Below are 22,140 nucleotides of genomic sequence, written 5' to 3' on the forward strand. Positions count from 1 at the left end.
ATCAATGAGTTTATCGACGATTGGTTCCAAGCAAGTAGTGAAGAAGAAACTTGTCCGCATGAAAAATTTCTACGAGAAGAAGCTTCAAGGCCCATCTACGATGGTGCATCCATATCAAGATTGAGTGTGACCTTACTCATCTTGAATCTCCAAACACGCTACCAATGGAGTAATGCATCGGTTTCTGCATTACTATCATAAGTTATATTTGTATTTTGTTTGCATAAAAATAATGGCTCTCAATCACTTTTGTGCTCATTAAATATTTACAATTGAGTGGTAGGCTTCTTTCAAACAAGATTCTACCATCAAACAATGTGATCCCAAAGTTGAGGAACGAGGCAAAGAAAATGATCGCATCCCTTGGACTCGAATACAACACAATTCATGCATGTGTCAATGATTGCATTTTGTATCGTGGAGAGTATGAAAATGCAACCACTTGTCCCAAATGCGGTGTTGCTCGTTTCAAGGTAGGAACCTTGAATGTCCCTATCAAAGTTCTGCGACACTTTCCCTTGGCACCATGAGTTGAACACATCTTCCGTAGCCCCGAAATAGCCAAGCTTATGGATTGGAGTTCGAGAAATGCAAGTATAGACGGAGTCATGAGGATTCCAAGCGATAGCAAAGCATTTAAGCATATTGATGCTACATGGCCAGAGTTTCATTGGGAGCCTCGCCATATAAAATTTGGAGTTGGCTTGGATGGAATCAATCCCTTTTCCATGCGATCGAGCAAGTGGTCAACTTGGCCCGTAGTTCTTATCAACTACAACATCCCACCATTCATGTCAATTAAGAAAGAGCATTTAATATTGTCTTTGTTGATTCTTGGTATGTGACAAATATTCTCATTTCTAAATAGCACACTCATTTCTATTTGAAAATTGTCAAATTTAAACGATGCATCAATGTAGGGAAGCGGCAAGTTAAAGACATCAACGTATATCTTGCACCGCTCATTGATGACTTGCAACAAATATGGAAAGGAGTAAATGTTATTGATATGTCAAAACCTGTGGGTAATAGAAGTTTCAAGGTTTGTGGCATTTTAGCATGGACAATACATGACTATCCTGCCTATGGCTTTGCATTAGGTACAGCAGGGCTCTTTAGTTGTTTGTTTGTTTATACAATCAAAAAATTTGGATGTTGAAAACATAAAAATAATTTTTGTTTCTCTCAGGCCTATTAACAAAGGGTTACAAAGCATGTCCACCATGCGGTGATTGGCTACGCTCCAAATATAGTCGAAGTTTGAGTAAAAATATATACCTTCGACATCGACGATTTCTGCCTCCAGATCATGTGCTACGTTCCAAAGCGAATGCGAGACATTTTAATGGCAAAGTGGAGGATGGACGCTGTCCAACGCGAATGACTCTAAGAGATTGGTACATCAAGTGGACAAACGGACCTCTAATAGATCCGGAGGCAGAACTTGCAATCGATAACGATGACAAATATGATTTGCGGGGGCGGTCGTCGAGAGGTAAGAAATCAATGGCACAGAATTCCTCCATATGGTATACGTTGGAGTATTGGAAAGATCTAAAAAAAACTCATTTGCTTGATCCCATGCACATATTTAAAAATGTTGCACACTCGCTTTGGAATCATCTTGTGGGCTTCAAGGATACAGAGGCTGCAAGGGTAGACCTAAAGATTTGCAACTGCAAACAATCACTATGGCCTATAATCAATGAGGAGACAGGAAATATTACTTATTCACAGGCACCATGGGTACTCACAAAGCAAGAGATAAGTGTCATCAATGAGCGGATACGATGCATACGTACTCCTACGGGCTATGGTGTTTCATTGCAAAACATGTTTACCATGGATGATAACTCTCTTTCGGGTCTAAAGACACACGACTGGCATAACTTCATTAAGGTATGGTGCCTCTCTAACATGTATCGTCAATTTCTAATGAAGGTGCCATTACATTATCATTTGTTAACACTAGAGCTAATCTGTGTGCAGCACGTCTTGCCACTTGGTATACGACGGTTGTTTGACTGAGGGTATTAGGGATGTTATATATCAATTGGGATCATTGACAAGGTATTGACAGTGGAACATCAAATTGTTCTTACTTCTTTGTCACAAAAATCTTATGCTAATCACATTGTTTCTCTTTATAGATGGATTACATCCAAAGAGATCGACTCACGTGATATCCTGCAACGAAAGCTAGAGTGTATTGAGCTCCTTTGTCTGATGGAGAAGGAGTTACCTACCTCCTTTTTTGACATTCAAGTCCATGTTATGATCCATCTCGTTGAAGAGATAGAGATTGCTGGGACCGTGAGTACATGATGGATGTTCTGGGTTGAAAGGTACATGGGGGTATTGAAAGGATTTGTGCGCCAGCGAGCAAGACCCAAGGGATCCATGGCAGAGGGATGGTTGCTTCACGAGTGCATGTATTATCTATCCGAGTACTTGCAACATGTGGATAACGAAGCTCCTCATGGTTGGAGAGAAGAACAATCGGACAATGAAACCACAGAGATGTTATGTGGGCAAGGGGTCCCACTAAAGATAAGTGCTGAGGAGAGGGAAGCGCTTAGTACTTTTGTGGTGTATAACTCAGATTGCATGCAAAAATGGATTGACAAGCATGACAAAGAATGCAAAGAGAGAAACCGGAGAAGTAGGCATCCAAAAAGGGTCCGAGTGCACCTCCAACGATGAGCCTAGAATGGTTGAATACACATATCAGAGAGACGCGAGGGCAGGGGTTTGAAATCTCACGAGAAGAGTTTGAGCTTAGCCTAGGATGCGACACCATGGTAAGTTACTCCAATGTTATATTTTAATTTGAAGAATACTACATGTTTTCTGGATTCTAACCATACATGTTCATGTGGTTCCCATGTGGTTTTAGGTCCGAGCTCACACCAACATGTGGGTGTGTGGTCAGCATCTCCACGTCAAGAGGATTGATGATCTTCGTGTTACTCAAGACTCTTGCATTGTTGCTTCCTTTCATAAACTCTCTCGTGCAAGTGCTTGTGACACAAATTTGATTGAGGATGAGCTCGGCTACGTAGGGGATCTGGAGGGCATATACGAAATTAACTATCGTGTTATGAAACAGGTACGCATGATTCGTTTCAAAATATTATGCAAACCAAATGATTGAAATATTCAGCATCTTTGAGTAACAAGTTTATATACATTATAATATTGCAGGTAATTTTTAAGGTGCATTGGTTTCAAGCGAAGTACAAAGGAAAAAGGGCCACCTTGAGGCGCGAACAAAGCGGCTTCTAGTCCGTTGACTCATCAAAGCTCCTACGAGCAACCAAAGAGCCCTATCTCTTCCTCCCGCAACAAGCTTTCTTTTACAAAAATCCAACTGGCAATCCATGGTGGCAAATTGTTCATGTGAGCCCTAGAAGCCGAAGATTGTTTGATACCACCTTTTCTACTGAGCGTGAAAATACACCACACACAACAATGACCTCCACAGAGCTCGACAATACACCAAACACAACAATGACCTCTATATCACATAGGCAAGGAGATACAATTCTTCGCATTAGAGAAGCAAATTTGATTTCACAAACAAATGTCACACCACCCTCAACAGATGATGAAGGGGATGATTTGGGGGTAAAGATTTATCGGATGATCTAGGAGAAGATCTACTAGAGGTTGACATTGAGCAAATCTCAGAATCCACCTCGAACAATGCTCCACTCCCTGATGGACTCGGCATATGCCTAACAGAGGTGGAACTTCAAGAGGCTATGGCTGACAATGACGAGGTGTTCTTAGAGATTGATATCTTTGGCGAGGCATAGTTTCCAATTGTTGATAAACAACTTGGCTCATCAATTCAAAAGAAAATGGTAATGTGTTTCTATCTCGATATCCTTTTTTTTCATCGCTTGTTTTGATTGTACATGATACTAACTATAGGGTGGGTGGTAAGGGGAGCCTCTTGGTCTTAGAGTGGCCTTATGCTACTACTTAGGGGTTCGATTCCCCTTAGGCTTGTGTTCTATAGTCATGAGTCCATGCACTATGCATGTGTGTGTTTTGTCTTACAGGCAAAAGTGTTGTGAAAAGAGCTGATCGTGAAGCTAATGCGCAATGAGCAACTAATCGTGAAGCTAATGTGCAATGAGCAGCTGACGTGGCTGATGATGTAACTGACGATGCTGATGTGGCATCAAGAGCTAAGGTGGCAAATTAGCAACGACTTCTTTTAAAGCTGAGCATGCACTCTTTTTCTAGGCCAGCACTTTCTGTGTTTAGTCGTTATTTTGGGCTAGTGCTTTTTGCGCTAAGCTGGTTAGCTTTTAAAAAGAAGTTAATAATAGCTTTAAAGTATGGCTCTAGGGCTATATAAAAGGGTACACAAGCTGCACACAAAGAGGACTAGAGGTTGGTTAAGCTGCGCACATATAGAGGTTTAGTCTGGTTGTCACCAACCTGTATTAATTAACTTTAATACATACATTAATGACAATTACCAGAAGCATTAAAGCTGGACACCACAAGCTCCTAAACTTACTTAGAGAGAGGTTGTGTTGAAGTTACTGTAGGAGCACAAGTGCAGTACAGTGGTATGATTAGGAGTAGTCAGCTTAAGCAAGGACAGCTCCTGGGCTATGGCTCATTCTCTTTCCTACTGAAGCATGGATAAGAGAATACTAATCCTTAACCAGCAAAGCTGGGTGTGCAAGCATCTAGTTAGCAAGGCTGGACTTGAGAGGTTTCCGAGACAAGTAGGGGAGAGAGGGTATAAAACTGCTCATACCCTTTATACCTGCTTTATGCCAAAAAGAACTCGCTTCTACCAGAAGAAGCTAGCCTTTTTGACCAGTAAAGCTGCCCTTTTCCTCAGATGGCGAGGAAGAGCTATGCACAAAAAGAAGAAATGGTGGGCTGATTTGTGTGTGTGTAAGTGGGAGAGTATGTGAACTTTCTAGAGAACGTTTCAGGTGTTTGATGTTCCAAACTTTCTTTATTTAATTTAACAATAATTCAACCATATTACTCAAAGAAAGAAGTAGACTTGAATAACATAGCAAAGCAAATAATTGTACCGTGCATTGTTCCATCGATGTTTAGAAGCGTTTGCATCTCATGCAATACAGCGGTCTCGTCCCAACCAACGCCGAACTCCTGCGCGAGGATTGCCAACACATATTTCTTGTCATTATCATCTTGATCCCTACAATTTGAAAAAAAAGTCACTTTAGTTAGATTTATCATTTGATATCAATGTATACAGAGATTTTAAAAAATACATAAAAGAATTGGACTTACCGCTAGTGGATGTGTATCTTGGGCATGTATGTGTGCACGAGCTCTCTCAAGCGACGCGACGGAAAAGTGCCCCACCGTCTACATACTGCACTCGCCCACTCTGATCCACCTGAATGCTAATGGGCAGTGTGCCTGATAGCATGCGAAGCTCCGAGGTGGCAGGTGGAGGTGCAGAAGGAGGCACACATGGTGAAGGGACTGGTGATGGTGATGGCTGACTACTACTACTGCACAAAAAACACATATATTTTTTAAGATTAATTTTGGATGGTTTCATGAAAATTACACCTAGACACGGAGTAGATTAATGCATACCTCGAACGGCGGCGCCTCTGTGTGCCAAGGGAGTGCCCTCGGCCTATGTCAAAACACTGGGGCTCGGCGTCTGCACCAAAAGCGTATGCACGGGTTGGGGTGTGCCGCCACCTCCGCGAATAGGATCCCTCGAAGAGCCCTCCCCAAAGGCTACTGGCCGTACTAGTGTCGAGAGGTGAGTGATGATTGACTCAAGCTCGGATACAGTCATGGCAACGTACTCAATCATATCCTCCTGGATGGACTCTCTATCTACCGCCATTTGTCTCAAGATCCTCTTGATGACCATCAAGAGGGGAGCCTTTTCTTGCTCAGCCATAGCTATTTCAAGGAAAAAAAATTGTAGTCAACTCATGAGAAAGAGAGAGCCAATAGAGATCATGCGTAAAGGACAACATAGTTATGTGCTTGGGCAAGAACTAAGGAAGTGCTGAAAAAGCCAGCAAGTACACGTCAACTTTTTTCTCGTTGGAAAAGTCGTGAAACCAAGGTGCACAAAGGCTAGCCAAAAGCTACTCTGCCCCCAGGTTATGCTCAAGTGATGCGTGGACTGCCCCTTTTATGTTCCCCTGCTACTCTTGCTTTTATTTACAATATGCTCTAAAAATAACAAGCATGTATTCTAAAAAAAATGCAGCTCTTTAGATCCCCACACCTCAGCTGCCATGGTTGAGCCTGATGCTCATCATGTACATGATGTACATAGACTTCATGTTTACCATGTCCAAGAAGTACATGGTCTTCTTCCTCGCGCTCCAGCACTATAGCTGCTCAAGTTTTCAATTGTGCAAGATGCACCATGTGTACATGCTCTCTCTCAGTTCCATGCGTGCTGGCCCTTCATCCTGTATAAAAGATGTCACCAACTTGTATTAATCAAATTTAATACATACATTAAGGACAATTACCAGAAGAACCATGGATGGACACCAGAAGCTCCTAAGCTATTTAGTGAGAGGTAGTCCTAAAGATATTGTAAGGCTTTGATATGAGCACAAGTATAGCAAGATGGTATGGCTACAAGTAGCTAGCGAAGGATAGATAAGTTCAATACCAGCCAGCTGTGGATTGCTGTGGATTAACTCTACAATTTCCTAAGTATGGAAACCTAAAGGCCACTAGGGCAGCCCATGTCCCTAAGGAATATGATAGAGAGAGAGAGAGAGAGAGAGAGAGAGCATAAGGGCTGGGGGTGCGTGTTAGAGCTAGATCTAGCCTACAAAGGAAATCGCACACCAAAACTGGCTAAGGTCATTTATATCAGCAGAAATGCATATGCCAAAAGTGAATCACAACTCTAAAAAGGAGGAGAAAGGCTCCTTTTGCTCAGCGTAAAAGGAAGGAGGCTCGCTAAGCTGAGAATCACCCCCCAGAGCCGTGCCCTCACGCCCCCCCGGGCTGCCCCTCCAGAGCCGTGCCCTCATGCCCCCCCCGGCCGGCCCCCCGCGGAGCCGTGCCCGAACACCCCCCGACCGGCCCCCCCAGAGCCGTGCCCGAACACCCTCCCCGGCCATTCCCCCAGAGCTGTGCCCGAACACCCCTCAGCTGGCCCCCCGGAGCCGTGCCCTCACGCCCCTCGGCCCCCGCGGTGCTGTGTGACTGAACACCCTTCCCCGGCCCCCACGGTGCAGTGCTCGAACACGCTCCCCAGCCCCCGCGGTGCCGTGCTCGAACACCCCCGCCGGCCCCCGTGGTGCTGTGCCCTGAACACCCTCCCCCGACGAGCCCCCACCGAGTCGTGCCGTGCCGTCACCTCGGTGAGCCCGAACACCCTCCCCGGCCCCCGCGGTGCCGTGCCCGAACACCCCCCGGAGCCGTGCCCTCACGCCCCCCCTCGGCCGGCCCCCTCGGAGCCGTGCCCCCCCCGTGCCCTCAAACCCCGGTGCCATGCCCTCACGCCCCCCCGACCGGCCCCCCCGGAGCCGTGCCCTCACGCCCCCGGCCCCCGCGGTGCCGTGCCCGAACACCCTCCCCGCCCCCCCCGGAGCCGTGCCCTCACGCCCCCGGCCCCTACGGTGCCGTGGCCGAACACCCTCCCCTGCCCCGCCGGAGCCGTGCCCTCATGCCCCCGGCCCCCGCGGAGCTGTGCCCGAACACCCCCCGCCGGAGCCATGCCGTCACACCCCCCCACCCCACCGCGGTGCCGTGCCGTCATGCCCCCCCTCGTGCCGCGCGGTGCCGTCATGCCCCGCAGCCCCCCTTCGTGTCGTGCAATGTCGTCATGCCCCGCAGCCCCCCCGGGTGCCGTGCCGTCATGCCCCGCAGCCCCCCCTCCTCGTGCCGCGCGGTGCCGTCATGCCCCGCAGCCCCCCCGGGCCGTGCCGTCGTGCCCCCACAGCCCGCCCCCCCCGGCGGTGCCGTGCCGTCGTGCCCCCGCAGCCCGCCCCCCCCCCCGGCGGTGCCGTGCCGTCATGCCCCGCAGCCCGCAACCCCCCCCCCGCGGTGCCGTGCCGTCGCGCCCCCGCAGCCCCCCGCCGGGGCCGTGCCATCATGCCCCCACAGCCCCCCCTCGTGCCGCGCGGTGCCGTCATGCCCCGCAGCCCACAGCCCCCCCGCGATACGGTGCAGTCGCGCCCCCGTAGTAATCATGAGAACTAGGTTTAACTGTGCAGAAGCGATTAACATGATGTCTGACTGAATGACTGATGGAATGAACATGATCTAAGGCTGGTTACCCTGTAACACTCTGATACCAATGTGACATGTGAGGCTTCGACCGTAGTAATCACAACCTTAGTCTAACTAAATTGCACTTAATGATGTTTAAGAGATAGACAAATATGTGTCAATGCAATGCAACTATATTAGATGATGAATGCGGTTACAATGAAATCCAAAGGGATCTATGCTGTCCTAGATGATGTCTACCCCTGGAAGAGAGGGAAACATGCTGAATAATGATGAAGGATGGCTGAAAGATGGCTGTCCTGACTCCAATGCTGAGTTCCACCACTTGTATGCTGGTATCCCTCTATGTAGGGGTTGGGAAGATGGCTGAATATGCTAATGCGTGGATGCGCTGCTGTTCCCAGCCCTCTTGGTGTAGAAACGCTAAAGGAATACACTGTTGGATGCTGAACTGTATCCCCCTTTGCTCCTAGGAAGAAAAACGCTGAAGAGATCTAGATGTCTATGCTGAAATGATGCGTTTCTTTATATATGGGGAATTGGTGTTGGTCGGCGAGCTTGGCTACAGTCGGCCAGCTCTGAATATGCTCACGACTGCCATTTAAATGCCATAAATGCTTTAAAGGCTAGTCGGCTGACTTGAATGCTGTCGGCTACCTCCACAAGCCCCAATGCTTTTGTCTAGATGGTTAATATGATGCTACAATGCTGAATCCAACCCATACCATGTGGTACATGCTGAAAACATTCATTTAAATGTCCATAAAATGCTTGATAAATCCTGATAAAAACCTGATGATGCCATGCCATAAAATAATGCCATGTCACTGTACACGTGAATGGTGTGCACGTGACAGCAATGGCATGCCACATGGAAGCTCTGGAAGAGAAGTTTGCGAGGCATAAACAGAGGCAAATTCCAAAAATATCACCATTGACATCACATTGAATCACCATCCATCTGCCATCACAATCATTGAAGGCAAGCTGGGGCTGCAGTTCATGTCTGACCAATATGCAAAGACCCGAGAAATGCTTAGTACCTTCATAGTGGATATCATAGCCCCCAAAATAGCCAGCCTGGCCAGCCATAGATTGTTGGTTATGTTCTTGCAAACAGAGAATGTCCGGCTGCCTGGTTAAAACATAATTCCACACTAGCCTCCACTTAGAAGGATTGCAGAGGCCCTGTACATTAAGAGTGACACAATGGAGTTTGTCAAGCATGAGGATATATACAAAGGAGGAGACCAAGAATATACAACCAAAGAGTGCTTAAGCATCAGCCATCATGGGCTGCAGCCCTTCCTTCCCTGGGTCAAAGGATAGCCCTTCCTCAGACTCACAAACAGGAATGTGTTTTTTGAGAATGGACCGTGGTTGTAGGGAGTCTGCCAAAAAGCCAAAAGTGTTTCCCAAAAAAAGAGTTAGGGAAACGAAGGCAAAGTAACATGGAAATTTTGCGGATGAAGGCCTTAGTGCTGGAGCACGTCCAAAACAAATGAGGCACCGTTTCAGAAGGGGCCATGCATCGAAGATAAGAAGCAGATGCAATCCTTCGTTTAGTAAGAGTGACCCCCACAGATAAGGAACCTGTAAGTTAACGCCATAGGAAAAGCTTTTGCTTGAGAGGCAATTTACTCCTCCATAAATTGCGAAGATTCTTTCGCCACCAAGCAAGTGATTTTGTCATATGCCAAAGAGAATTAGCATGTGAATGAATCCATGGTGATGGCTAGAGGAAAGAGTATGTCATCCTAACCGTTAGGTCAGAAAGAATAACAGGACGAGAATTTGAGCCCACCGGGTGTAACTGCCAATCCTGTAATCTGTCCCTGTTAGATAAAGGAGGGATGGGAAGAAAAGGCTGCAGCAAGTCAGCAATTTTCCTCCAAATGAACCTGTGATGCATGGCTAGTGGATAGGAAGCCATAGCCTGAGGGAAGGAAAGCATTTGACCAGTAGCATCAACAACATCATTTATGCACCTAATCCCCAATTTGCTGAGATTGTATGCCCGAATCGGCTCTTGCAGAGCCAATGGAGAATCAAAAACAGCACTCCAGTAAATGCTTTCCTGCCGAAGGGAATTGGCATGAGACAAAAGGAAGGGTGCCCAATGAGCATGCGAAAGGACCTGTTTCCAATCGCAAATAAGTGAAGTGGCAAAAGGGCAGCCCAGGATAGAACCTACAAATCTGCCCAAAATGACCTCCCAGTGATCAGTGATCCATGCACCATGTGCAGAAGTGCGTAAGGCCGTGCACATGGTTGCAAGCATATGAGTCCATGGCTGTGTGTGACGAAAAAAGGTGAGTAGGAGAGGAATTTTCCTTGCGAAGACATGATGCGCAATATTTAGCACATTCAATCCACCATGCATCCTCGGGGAACAAACTTTTGCAATCCGCATAAGTCTTAAAGCTTTAGCACAGAAGACTTTGTTTTGCATAACAGCTCCATAGCCTGAGACATGAAAGCAGAAGTGTCCTGAGAGGTCCAATGTATCAAAGGCAAATAGTACTGAACATAGGCCATGATAATCGACTGGACAATCCGGAGCCTAACATGGAGTGGCCAGGTGGAGAGCTTCCAGTAGTGGAGTTTGGCATGAAGTTTGTCAAAAATCCACTTTAACGGTTGTTTCCTAGTGATGTACCAGCCAATAGGGGAACCAAGATGGCGGACCACATCATAGGGTTGCATAATGTGTTCGGGCGATAAAAGAACATGCCAATCATATAAATGTAGAGGTATGAGGCTGGATTTGTCAAAATTGACATGCAGGCCAGCAGCCATGCCATATATAGAGAGAGTGTCCATAAGAGTCTTCAACAGCTGTGGAGAATTATGCTACATAAAGGAGTCATCTGCATATGCCTGAGCCATAAAGGGAGGGGCTCCAGGAATCTGAAGACCAATGAGAAGGTCCTGCGTGCTAAGATGATCCAAGTATCTGAGAAGTGGGTGAGTGGCAATGGCATATAAGAGGGCACTGAGAGTGGACACCCTTGTCTGACCGAACAACCCAAGGACCAAGATTGAGAAAGGTGATTGCCAAGGATGCATTGGGCTATAGATTCAGCATACAAGCAGTAGATGACATTAGCCATTTTTGGCCCGAATCCCATCTGAGCCATTGTCTGTGAGATAAAATCCCAGTTGACCGTGTCAAAAGCTTTAGCAAAGTCCACTTGCATAATAAAAACATCCTGGTCAGAATATTTTGCATATTCAATAGCCATGAGAGCATTGCCAATATTATCATGGATCTGCCGCCTAGGAACAAAGCCATATTGAAAGGGATGTAGACCCTCATAAAGCACTTGCAAAACAGGCATCAATGTGATGGGCCTCCAATCCATGAGATGCTCACACAAATTTCGCTTGGGGATGAGCTTAACTATGCCATGATTCCATGATTGGGGGAGTACTCCTGTATGCCAAGCCTCATTAATCATTTGTAGGATAACACCTTTTAGGTCTTCCCAAAAGTGTAAGAAAAATTCCACCGTGAGGCCATCATACCCTGGTGCCTTACCAGTGCTGAGATGGGACAAGGCATCATCAAGCTCCACATCAGTGAAAGGCATATCAAGTTTGAGAGCTTCCTATGGGTTGAGAATGGGAAGAACATGCTGTAAAAGAGTATCCCGAGCTTGTAATTCGTGCAAAGAAGTGGTAGTAGCAGGGGGTGCAAACAGTTTCTGAAAATAAGAAAAGCATTCATGTTGGAGCTCTCAGAAAGACCGAGTCGATTCACCATCCAGTTTACGGACTCTGAGGCAAGAGGTCTTCATCCTGGAAGCATGTAACCCTTGAAAGAAAGATTTTGAAGAGCAGCCTTTATCCTTGAATTGAGTCATCCTTGCCCGAACCTGCCACTTGGTCAATTTTCGTCGGTCAATAGCTTGCAAGAGAGCTGTTGACTGAGAGAGAGTGTCCATTTGTTGAGAGGAGAGGGGCTGCAATTGGGAATGTGCAGTCGAGGATTGAACTACTGCTTTGGCATGCTGAACTTTAGCTCTCCAGTCAGGCATGAAATTACTCCCATATTCATGAATAGCATGCTAAAGCCTGTCCACCACAAGGCGTTGCCATGCAAAATTACAGTCATAATGGACATGGGATGTAAGAGGAATTATGGCATATCGGATCAATTGTTGAAATTGTGCATGCTGCAGGTATCCTTTATTGATATGTTTCATCCGAATGGAATGTAAAGGCATGTCATCTCAGGGCTGACCAAACTGAATATTCAGCCATAAAGGAGCATGGTCAGAGAGACCAAGAGAGTGATCAACCTCAATATGAAGACTCAAATCTGTATATTGTTGAGCATGCAGTAAATACCATCTATCCAAGCGAGCCAAGTAGTTAGTAAAGGCATTATGATGATAGGTGTAGCCCACTATTCCAGTGTGCATGGCTGTCCATAAATCTTGTGCATGTGTCGTGGTAAGTAACTCCTCCCATGATCGCTTTTCAGAAGGGATCATATGAGATCTATGAGTAGTGTTGTCTGATGGCATGGGAGAGTTATTAAAGTCTCCGCCAAGAAGAGCACAAGATCTCCATGGGTAAGAAGCAATGGCATGCCACATGGAAGCTCTAGAAGCAGAAGTTTGCGAGGCATAAACACAGGAAAATTCCCAAATATCACCATTGACATCACATTGAATCACCATCCATCTACCATCACAATCATTGAAGGCAAGTTGGGGCTGCAGTTCATGTTTAACCAATATGCAAAGACCCAAGAAATGCTTAGTACCTGCATAGTGGATATCATAGCCCCCAAAATAGCCAGCTTGGCCAGTCCATAGATTGTTGGTTATGTTCTTGCAAATAGAGAATGTCCGGCTGCCTGGTTAAAACAGAATTCCACACTAGCCTCCACTTAGAAGGATTGCAGAGGCCCTGTACATTAAGAGTGACACAATGGAGTTTGTCAAGCATGAGGATATATACAAAGGAGGAGACCAAGAATATACAACCAAAGAGTGCTTAAGCATCAGCCATCATGGGCTGTAGCCCTTCCTTCCCTGGGTCAAAGGATAGCCCTTCCTCAGACTCACAAACAGGAATGTGTTTTTTGAGAACTCCAACCCAATTGAGAAGAACCGGGGGAGTGGCTGAGGTAGAGGCTTGGCTTGGAGTAGGAGTAGATGCATCCTAGTGGCGAGATTGAAGGGGTCTTTGCCTCAACCCCCTCTTGGGCTGTAAAAAACCATCATTATCAGGGGCCTTCTCTTTCTCTTTACCTTTGTCCTTGCCTTTAGCTATGGCAGCATTTGCGAAGCCACTTTCCCAACTTTGGAGACATTTTTATCCAAATTCTTGGACCCAATAGTCTCTTGCTTATGAGTGGGCTCAACCAAGGGAGAAGGTGTAGCAGTGGGCTGGAGGGGGATGCAAGACAGTAGGGCATTCAGAGGCCAGATGCCCGTACTTATGGCATGAAAAACAAGCACCTGCAAAAATTCCCCATTTCAATTCAAAGTACTTTTGGCCCATTGGCAAACCTTCAACCTCGACTGCAATGGAGGGGAGGGTAGGGGTATCTGTGTCCCACAAAACAAAATCTATTACGATTCCCAGTAGGGCGAGGGGGGAAGATAACTTGGCCTAGTGCAGCGGCCAATCCTGGCAATTCTTCTCGCATATAGTCCAGGAAATTAACCACCTCCACCCAGATAGGACAATGATGTCGTACGAGACTTTGATAGTCCTTATTGGGGGACCATGGCATAGCATGTACCATTTGCCTGCCATAAAATAAAGGAGAAAATTCAAGCACACGCTGCTTCTGCAAGGCATCGGTGAGGTGAACTTCATAAAACCCATGGGAGACAAAGTACACCCCCTCCACAAAAGAGCCACCAAGGATAGACTGAATCCATTGCGCAACATCATTGGCAGATGGTATCTTTCCCGTAAAGAAGATAATGACCGCAGTTTGTGCAAGTTTCTTAAGTGGTTGTACCAGAGATGGTAGCTGCAATTTATAAGTAACCTGAGGAACAGGCTTGCTCCAATCCTGGCGAGATTGATGGAAGTCCTCTTTCAGAGTATCAAAAACATATTGAGCCTCTGCATCCATACTTGCATCTGAAATCAAATCAGCACATCGTCTTTTGACCTCTTGAGTGCGCTCCTTGCGCACATAAGAGGTTAATCTATGGTTTTAAGAGAGTTTTAGGTAGCGTGAAAGGGTGGGTCTAACTAAGGTAGCGTGAAAGGGTGGGTCTAACTAAGAGAGAGAGAGAGAGAGAGAGAGAGAGAGAGAGAGAGAGAGAATTAAGATAATTCACATGTTTGAACTTCCCTTCACTGCTTAATCATACTCTTAAGTAAGAAGCCTCTATTTGGTTGCCCGCTCATCAATTTATGGTTTCAACATGAACCCACACACTTGGTTCATAATAATCAAAGAATTGTCAATCTATGAAATAAATAGTTAAAACCAAAACTAATGCTCGACATGACTAATCAATTGTGGGTCCTATGGATGCCCCTCTCCCAAGGTCTAATTGCCACAGAGGAACTCCCTTAAAACTAAGTTGCACCCCAGAATCCAAATCACACTAAAATCAACTATCTAGCCTCCATGCTAGCCTTGTTATGTCTAGACAATCGGACATAATATCAAGTAATGAATTCTTAAGGCAATCCAAAGAGTTTCAAAAAGGTGTTACAACCACTTGCTTAGTCAAATAAGTATAGTGTCTGAACTTGATGAGTTTCATTTAATACTGCTATGCTATATATAGCAAGGTTGCATCTGAATCTATGATGAGGGAGAAGAGAACAAGAAAAGGAAGGCAAGGGGTATAAAACAGGAAATAACACTGGCAACACACACACACAACGGGCAAAGGACCAGCAGGGGATGAACAAGGAAAGGGTAAAAAATTACACATTGCCTGTGCGCCCTGCCCTGCCTGCGCCCTTCTGCCTGCGCCGCTGGTGTCCACCCCTGTGCGCCCTGCCTGCTTTTGGCTGCCCAGTGCTCTCCGCCCCAGTGCTCTCCGCCCCAGTGCTCTCCGCCTGCCCTGTGTGTCCCCTCCTTTAGCTCGTTCCTTTTTTTCCCCATCGCTAGTCGCCTGCCCGCTTCTTAGCTCACCCCTCACTACACACACACCACACACACCACACACACACACACACACACACACACCACACAAAGCGGGCAAGGCGGTTGTGGCATCGTAAGCCCGGCGTTAGACAGCAGCACGTCCGGCTACGTTTTTGCGGTTAAGAGTGTTCTTTACGACATCGATACCCCAACAACACACACGTTACCTATGCTGGCCACCGTGAGCTTGGGATTGTGAGACGAGTCGAATGTTTGAAGTTGCTATAGTGCGCGCCATCGTGAACTTGGGATTGTGAGACGAATCGAATGTTTGAAGCTGCTAACAGTGCGCGCGAAACATGAAAGGAAATTGACATACACGTTGTGTTTTTTTAAAGATTTGGTCTCATAAACGACCCAAAAAATAATGTGGGTTATGCATCGCAATTTCGATGCTTATGCCACTTATTTCCAGTTTGCTATGGTCGCTACTACGGTGGCATATACAACTGCATTTTAAAGGTCGCATAAGCATCCACGAAAGTGACCCCCGCTATTTTCTTCATATTTATATGAGAGTCGCTATGTATAGACCATTCTTGTAGTGTACCCATAAATCTCATCACTTCACATACATTAACATCTATCCAGTTTACATCTCATCTTATCACATTCATTTCACATCACATCTCATTCATTCACATCCTGATTCACATGCTAACACATTCATTCATGTCCCTTATCATTCATTTACATCCTGATTCACATAACATCACATCCCCCTTATCATTCATTCACATCCTATATCATTCATTCACATCCCAATTCACATCACATCACATCCATTCACATCCCTTATCATTCATTCACATCTCGATTCACATCACATCACATCCATTCACATCCCTTATCATTCATTCACATCCTATATCATTCATTCACATCCTGATTCACATCACATCACATCCATTCACATCCCTTATCATTCATTCACATCCTATATCATTCATTCACATCCCGATTCATATGCTACCACATTCATTCACATCCTATATCATTCATTCACATCCCTTATCATTCATATCTATCCAATTTACATCACATCTCATTGCTTCAATTCTTGTTCATATCCATCGCATTTACATCCACATATATTCTCCCACATATATCCACATCCATACTTATCACATACACATCCACATCTATCCTTTCACATACATCCACATCCATACTTATCACATACACATCCACATCTATGCTTTCACATACATCCACATCCATACTTATCACATACACATCCACATCTATCCTTTCACATACACTCATCCACATCCATTCTTTAACATACATCCACTTCTATTCTTCACATACATCCACACCAGGGATTTCATAAACGTGTTCACAAATTCATGATCACGTTAACAAAACGTGTTATTAACATTCTAAAACGTGATCACAACATATATTCACAAGACTTGATCTCTTACCGGCCAAAACTTACTATTTTTGTAAGCCCGTCTCGGGATTTCTTGTTTCCCGACAGGCCCGTCGGGAAACAAAGAATCTCGGCAGGTATATTTCTTATTAATAAAAGGGGTCCGACACCCTTCAGCCATCTTTTCAGGAAGATTGTCCTTGTTTTCGGGGCGTCACATCTTTCCTTGAAGTGCTTATAGAGCTCCCGATTGGCTAGGAGTGTCCTCTAGGGAAGAACGTCCTTATCTTAGGGGCTGTTATCTTTCCTTGTTGGCACTCCTAAGGCTACTGAGCCACTAGTCCTCAATTCTTTGAATTGTGGGCAGAGTGTGATTCGTAGATAATACACACGGAGATTTAGGGACAAAGTTAGAGTCACTTCAACTTTGCGTTCGAGCAGCGCAGGTAGTCTACCTTATTCTGCTCTATAGATGGTTAGATGGAGCCAAGAGTCCTCCTTAGGGGCTTGTATTGGTTCTTGATATTTGATATAGTCTTTATTAGACAAGGGTCTATTGTCCTATACTAGACTGTTGGGCAAACATAGATCTTTGATTTGCTTTGTCAATGTTAGAGTCTTAGAGAAGGTCTTTTGTCCTATACTAGAGTATTGGGCAATCATAGATCTTTGATTTGTTCAAAGTATCCTTAATTGGGTACGAAAGATATCCTTCATCGGGGGTGCAATGTGCATTGTATGCATGCTATCAATTACATGTATCTTAATCTTAGAATACACATTTATGCATTCATCTTGTCTTGTCCTCGTGACGCTAAAAGTCTAGCAAAAATTAATATCTACGATTCTGTAAGTTCAAAAATAAAATTCCTATAGGCAAACAACTTTCAGTCATCCTTTGCAGTTAGCTTGAATCGTCATGGATGTCTTTCTCTTTTAAAATAAAAACAATAAAAAACATATATGACGATCTTTTATTTTTGTCAAAATAGATTCAAACTAGTTTCATATTTTTGCTTGGCTACATTTTAGCTTTTCAGTAATCACTTGGTTTTTTAAGGCTTCTATGTTTGTATGGTGATATATGTTTTGTAATATGTGAGTGGCTTTGTTGTTACTTCGTTTGTGTATTCATTATTGTATGCTTGCTTGAATAGGTTATTTGAGATGGAAGAAAACATTGGACCTAGCGATACTTCTAATAGAGCCCAAATTCAGAAGAGCAGAAAAAAAAGGCTCCTGGGATAGAGAGGCAATATGCAATTAACATCGGTGACCGATTCATAGATTGGGAGTGTAAGCTACTTCGTTTGTGTATTCATTATTGTATGCTTGCTTGAATAGGTTATGTGAGATGGAAGAAAACGTTGGACCTAGCGATACTTCTAATAGAGCCCAAATTCAAAAGAGCAAAAAAAAAAGGCACCTGGGATAGAGAGGCAATATGCAATTAACATCGGTGACCGATTCATAGATTGGGAGTGTAAGCTATGCCACACAGTAAAATCAAGTGGGGTGCCTCATTTAAGAGAACACTTTTTAGGTGGAGTGAAGAAAAAAGGCCGAGGATGTACCCACCCCTCTACACCTGCAGTGGCCAAACGTTTAAGAGACGAAATGCAAAAGAAAGACGCAAGGAAACTGTTCTCATCTATTGCCAATGTATCAAGGCAGGAAGAACATTGTTGTTCTAATCATCAAACTCCGGAAGCATCACCAGCTTGTACTCTGAACTTTAATGTGCAACTAGAAAGTAATCTACCCAGTGCATCTTCTTGCAAGCATCACTTTAACATACCCATGCGTCAAACTGCATTGTTGCAGGAAAGCTTACGTAACGGTCTGCTTGATGATGCACAGCTCGCCCTTGCTAAAACGATCTACTTTTTAGGGAGTGCTATGGTGATGGTGGAGAGTGAGCATTGGAAGAGAGCATGGAAGAAAATCGGTGAATTTGGATCAGGGTTTTCACCGCCTTCGTATCATGCTATGCAATATGATCTATTGGAGAAATGCTATGCTCAAGTGAAAGAACGTGTACATAGAATAATTCTTAGCAACATAGAGCTTTTTGGATGTAGTATAGTCAGCGATGGGGATGGTCCAATGTACAAAGAAAACCATTAATTAATGTAATGGTTGTTTCACCTGGAGGTGAGACTTTTATGCATGCTGTGGATTCGGCTGGTGCAATAAAATCTAGGGTGTATATTGCTGGTGTCATTGTCTCTGTAGAAGAAGTGGGTGCCAAAAATGTAGCCCAAATTGTTATGGACAATGCAAAAAATTGCAAGAATGCATCCAAAATCTTAAAGCGACAGTATCCACATGTTTTCTCGTCTGGCTTCAATACTCATAGTTTGAATCTTGTATTAAAAGATTGGTATAAAAGTGATGATACCAAATGGTTTTCCTCAATCGTCGATGCGAGCTTGTGAGATTTATTCTCAACAGACAGAGAGTGTTAGATATTTTTCAGCCTCGCATGTCAGTTATGTTAAAGCTTCCTGCAGAGACCAGGTTTTGCACTCACTTCTATACTTTCGAGTCTCTTCTTCGAAACAAAGATGCAGTTTGTGAAACATTTACATGTATGGCATTTCATGATTGGGAGAGCACTGAGACTGAAAGAGTGAAAGAGAGAATCAAAGTCTTAAAGACGGCGCTCACGAAGAAAAATTGGTGGAACAGTGTAATGGATGCGTACCACACTTAATGATGCCTATTATGTATGCGATACGAAATCTTGATCAAAGAGCGCCTAATCTTGGAAAAGTATGGATACAATGGTGGAGTGTCCAGCGGAGTTTAGAGTGTCCTAAGAAATTAGAGCATTCGGTGGTTGAAAAGCATTGGCGTGTACCATTCTCCAGTCGACAAAGAAAAGTCCTAATGAAGTACTTCCATGCCACATGGATTGGAGCGCATACATCATTACGGAGTGCTGCTTATATGCTAGATCCTGAATACTAGAATATGGATTTGATGTCTAACATTGAGGTGGTTTAGGATTTCTACACAGTGGTTAACACTTTTTATGACAATGTTGATGATCGTGTAAAATGTATAAAAGAGATGTCTTGTTTTCGATTAAAAGAAGGTCTATTTTCCAACTCCCTTGTTCAACAAATGGCTAAAGAGCAACCTGCATGGAAGTGGTGGATGATGAATGGTGGTGAGCACTATGCTTTGTTGCGCAACCTTGCGATGAAGGTTCTAGGTCAGTGTTCTTCGAACTCAGGCTCAGAAAGAAACTGGAGCATGTACAAATATATTCACAGCACTATTCGCAATCGACTTCTTATAGACCGAGCTGATAAACTTGTTTACATGTATTGCAATGAAAGAATCTTGCGACACATTGAAAGCAAAGAATATGAAGAAGACATGCCCAAATGAATGTCGATTGTGATGATGTAGAAGACGAGCACTTTGACGTTGGACCTACGTTGTGCACTAGCCTTGAGATAGAAGATAATCTGAGCATTAACTCGGATGAGCTCAATCAAGCAGATGGGAGAGTAGACAATGAAAGGATTTTAGAGCACGATGTTTACATAGGGGAAGAAGGAACTTGAAGTTACTTAAATTTAACTTCATTATATGAATTATCAACTCAAATGAAAGATTTCAATTTGTCATTACAAGTTGTCATTACAATTTGTCAGTACAGTTTGTCATTACAAAAAGATTGCCATTATGCAAGAAGTTTTTGTACATTTAGCTTTCGTCTTGAAAGAGATTGCGAAGTACACTAGGAGTAGCAGAGGGTGACCCCGGTGGTTTGTATTCATTAGCCATACCGAACATAGCATAAATACCATGATTAATTACTATGCCGCACAATGCACATGTGGACACATTCTGCATCTGTCTCACTAAGCATATCAAGTGATAGTAGTGGCCACATGGTAGAACATAGTGGCCACTCCAACCGTTGAATGCTTTGTAGCACTCGGGACATTGCGAGGTGGAGGAACTAGTAGCACCGCTAGCAACCCCCACACGCTCAGGATGCATCAGAAAATGTGAAATATGATTCCCTTGACGCATGGGATTTAATCATGCAGATAGTCCTTGCACATCTTGGCTAAGCCGGGTAAGTTGCTCTTGAACCTCTCTGTTGGCCGGGGGGGAGTTTGGGCCTATGACAATCTCACTGCTTCTTGCTCCTTCTCTGCGAGCTTTGCCCCTAGGTTGTCTCTGACTGCGTTCAGCTCTAGCCCAGCCTCTTCCACCATGAGAGCAAGCTCCTCTCTTGTGAAGGTCACTGTCTCTTCATGCAAATCGTGGGTGTTGATAGTGACCTCTCTAGAAGCGAAGTCCACAAGCGTTTTGCAGGGACAAACTGGGCATACAGCATCTTGGCAAAATACAGTGGAGCATCTGCATTGTGGAGAGGACAACCGTACGCTTCTAAGAATATTCATTTGGCATTATTTTTGATGTCGTCTTGATTGCACCACGACACCTTCCACCTTCCCTTCTTGATCTCGCCATCTGGGCATGGCCATATCTGTTTAATCATATCTATGGTTATTTGTTTGTTGATGTCTTTCCATTGGGCATAAGAAGGGTTTGTCCATTTTGAAAATCGGCACGCCGTTCTAGTCGCTTCACGAGCAGTCAATCCGTGTTCAAGGGATTTCATGTGCTCGTACGACTTCTTAGCCAGCTCGTGGCGCTCGTTCGCTTGTGCGTCTCCCATGTCTGCACGAATAGAGGACAAATAAAGATGACTTTAGGCTTTTAATGAACTATAAAATAAAACGTACAACAAATTCATCATTGTCCTCAAAAACTTAATTTTAAACACCACAGGATGAAAGATGAAATGCAAAGACTCGGAAAGTATGCACTTAACATAAAAATACTTGAAAACATTGCACACACTAGAAAACATTGGTCATTCTTCAAAGTAAGATGGAGACCATGTTCAATTACATAATAGGATTAAAAGATACAGAAAGCTCCACCAGCGGACGTTGCGCCCTTGCTGGTTCAGTCTTAAGTGATCTAAAAAATTCTGCTACTTGCAAGAGAGATTTTCTCTCATCACGATTAGGCAAGCACATCCAATTTCTTACTTTATATATAATTGCGTCCATGGTGGCTTTATCGTGAGTACTGCCGCCCATCCACAACTCCTGCACTCCTCTAAAAGTCATATAACACCTCTAATAAATATCCCAAGGCAAAAACATCGCTCGTAGGAGTGTATGCATCTTCCAAGAGAGGATCAAAAATCTCTGGAGCTATCCATGGTCGCTTGTTCCGCTCCCTGTCGGCATAAGCTTGAGCCTCTGCAACCTTTTCTGGATTTTTACTGGCTTCGAATACAAAATTGAGCGATACTCGCTTTTTGGGCGCTCTTAGCAGAAGGCCCCAGTCA

Source organism: Cibotium barometz, chromosome 9, assembly GCF_041138505.1.
Source record: "Cibotium barometz isolate CiBa-2024 chromosome 9, ASM4113850v1, whole genome shotgun sequence".
Taxonomy (NCBI): Eukaryota; Viridiplantae; Streptophyta; class Polypodiopsida; order Cyatheales; family Cibotiaceae; genus Cibotium; species Cibotium barometz.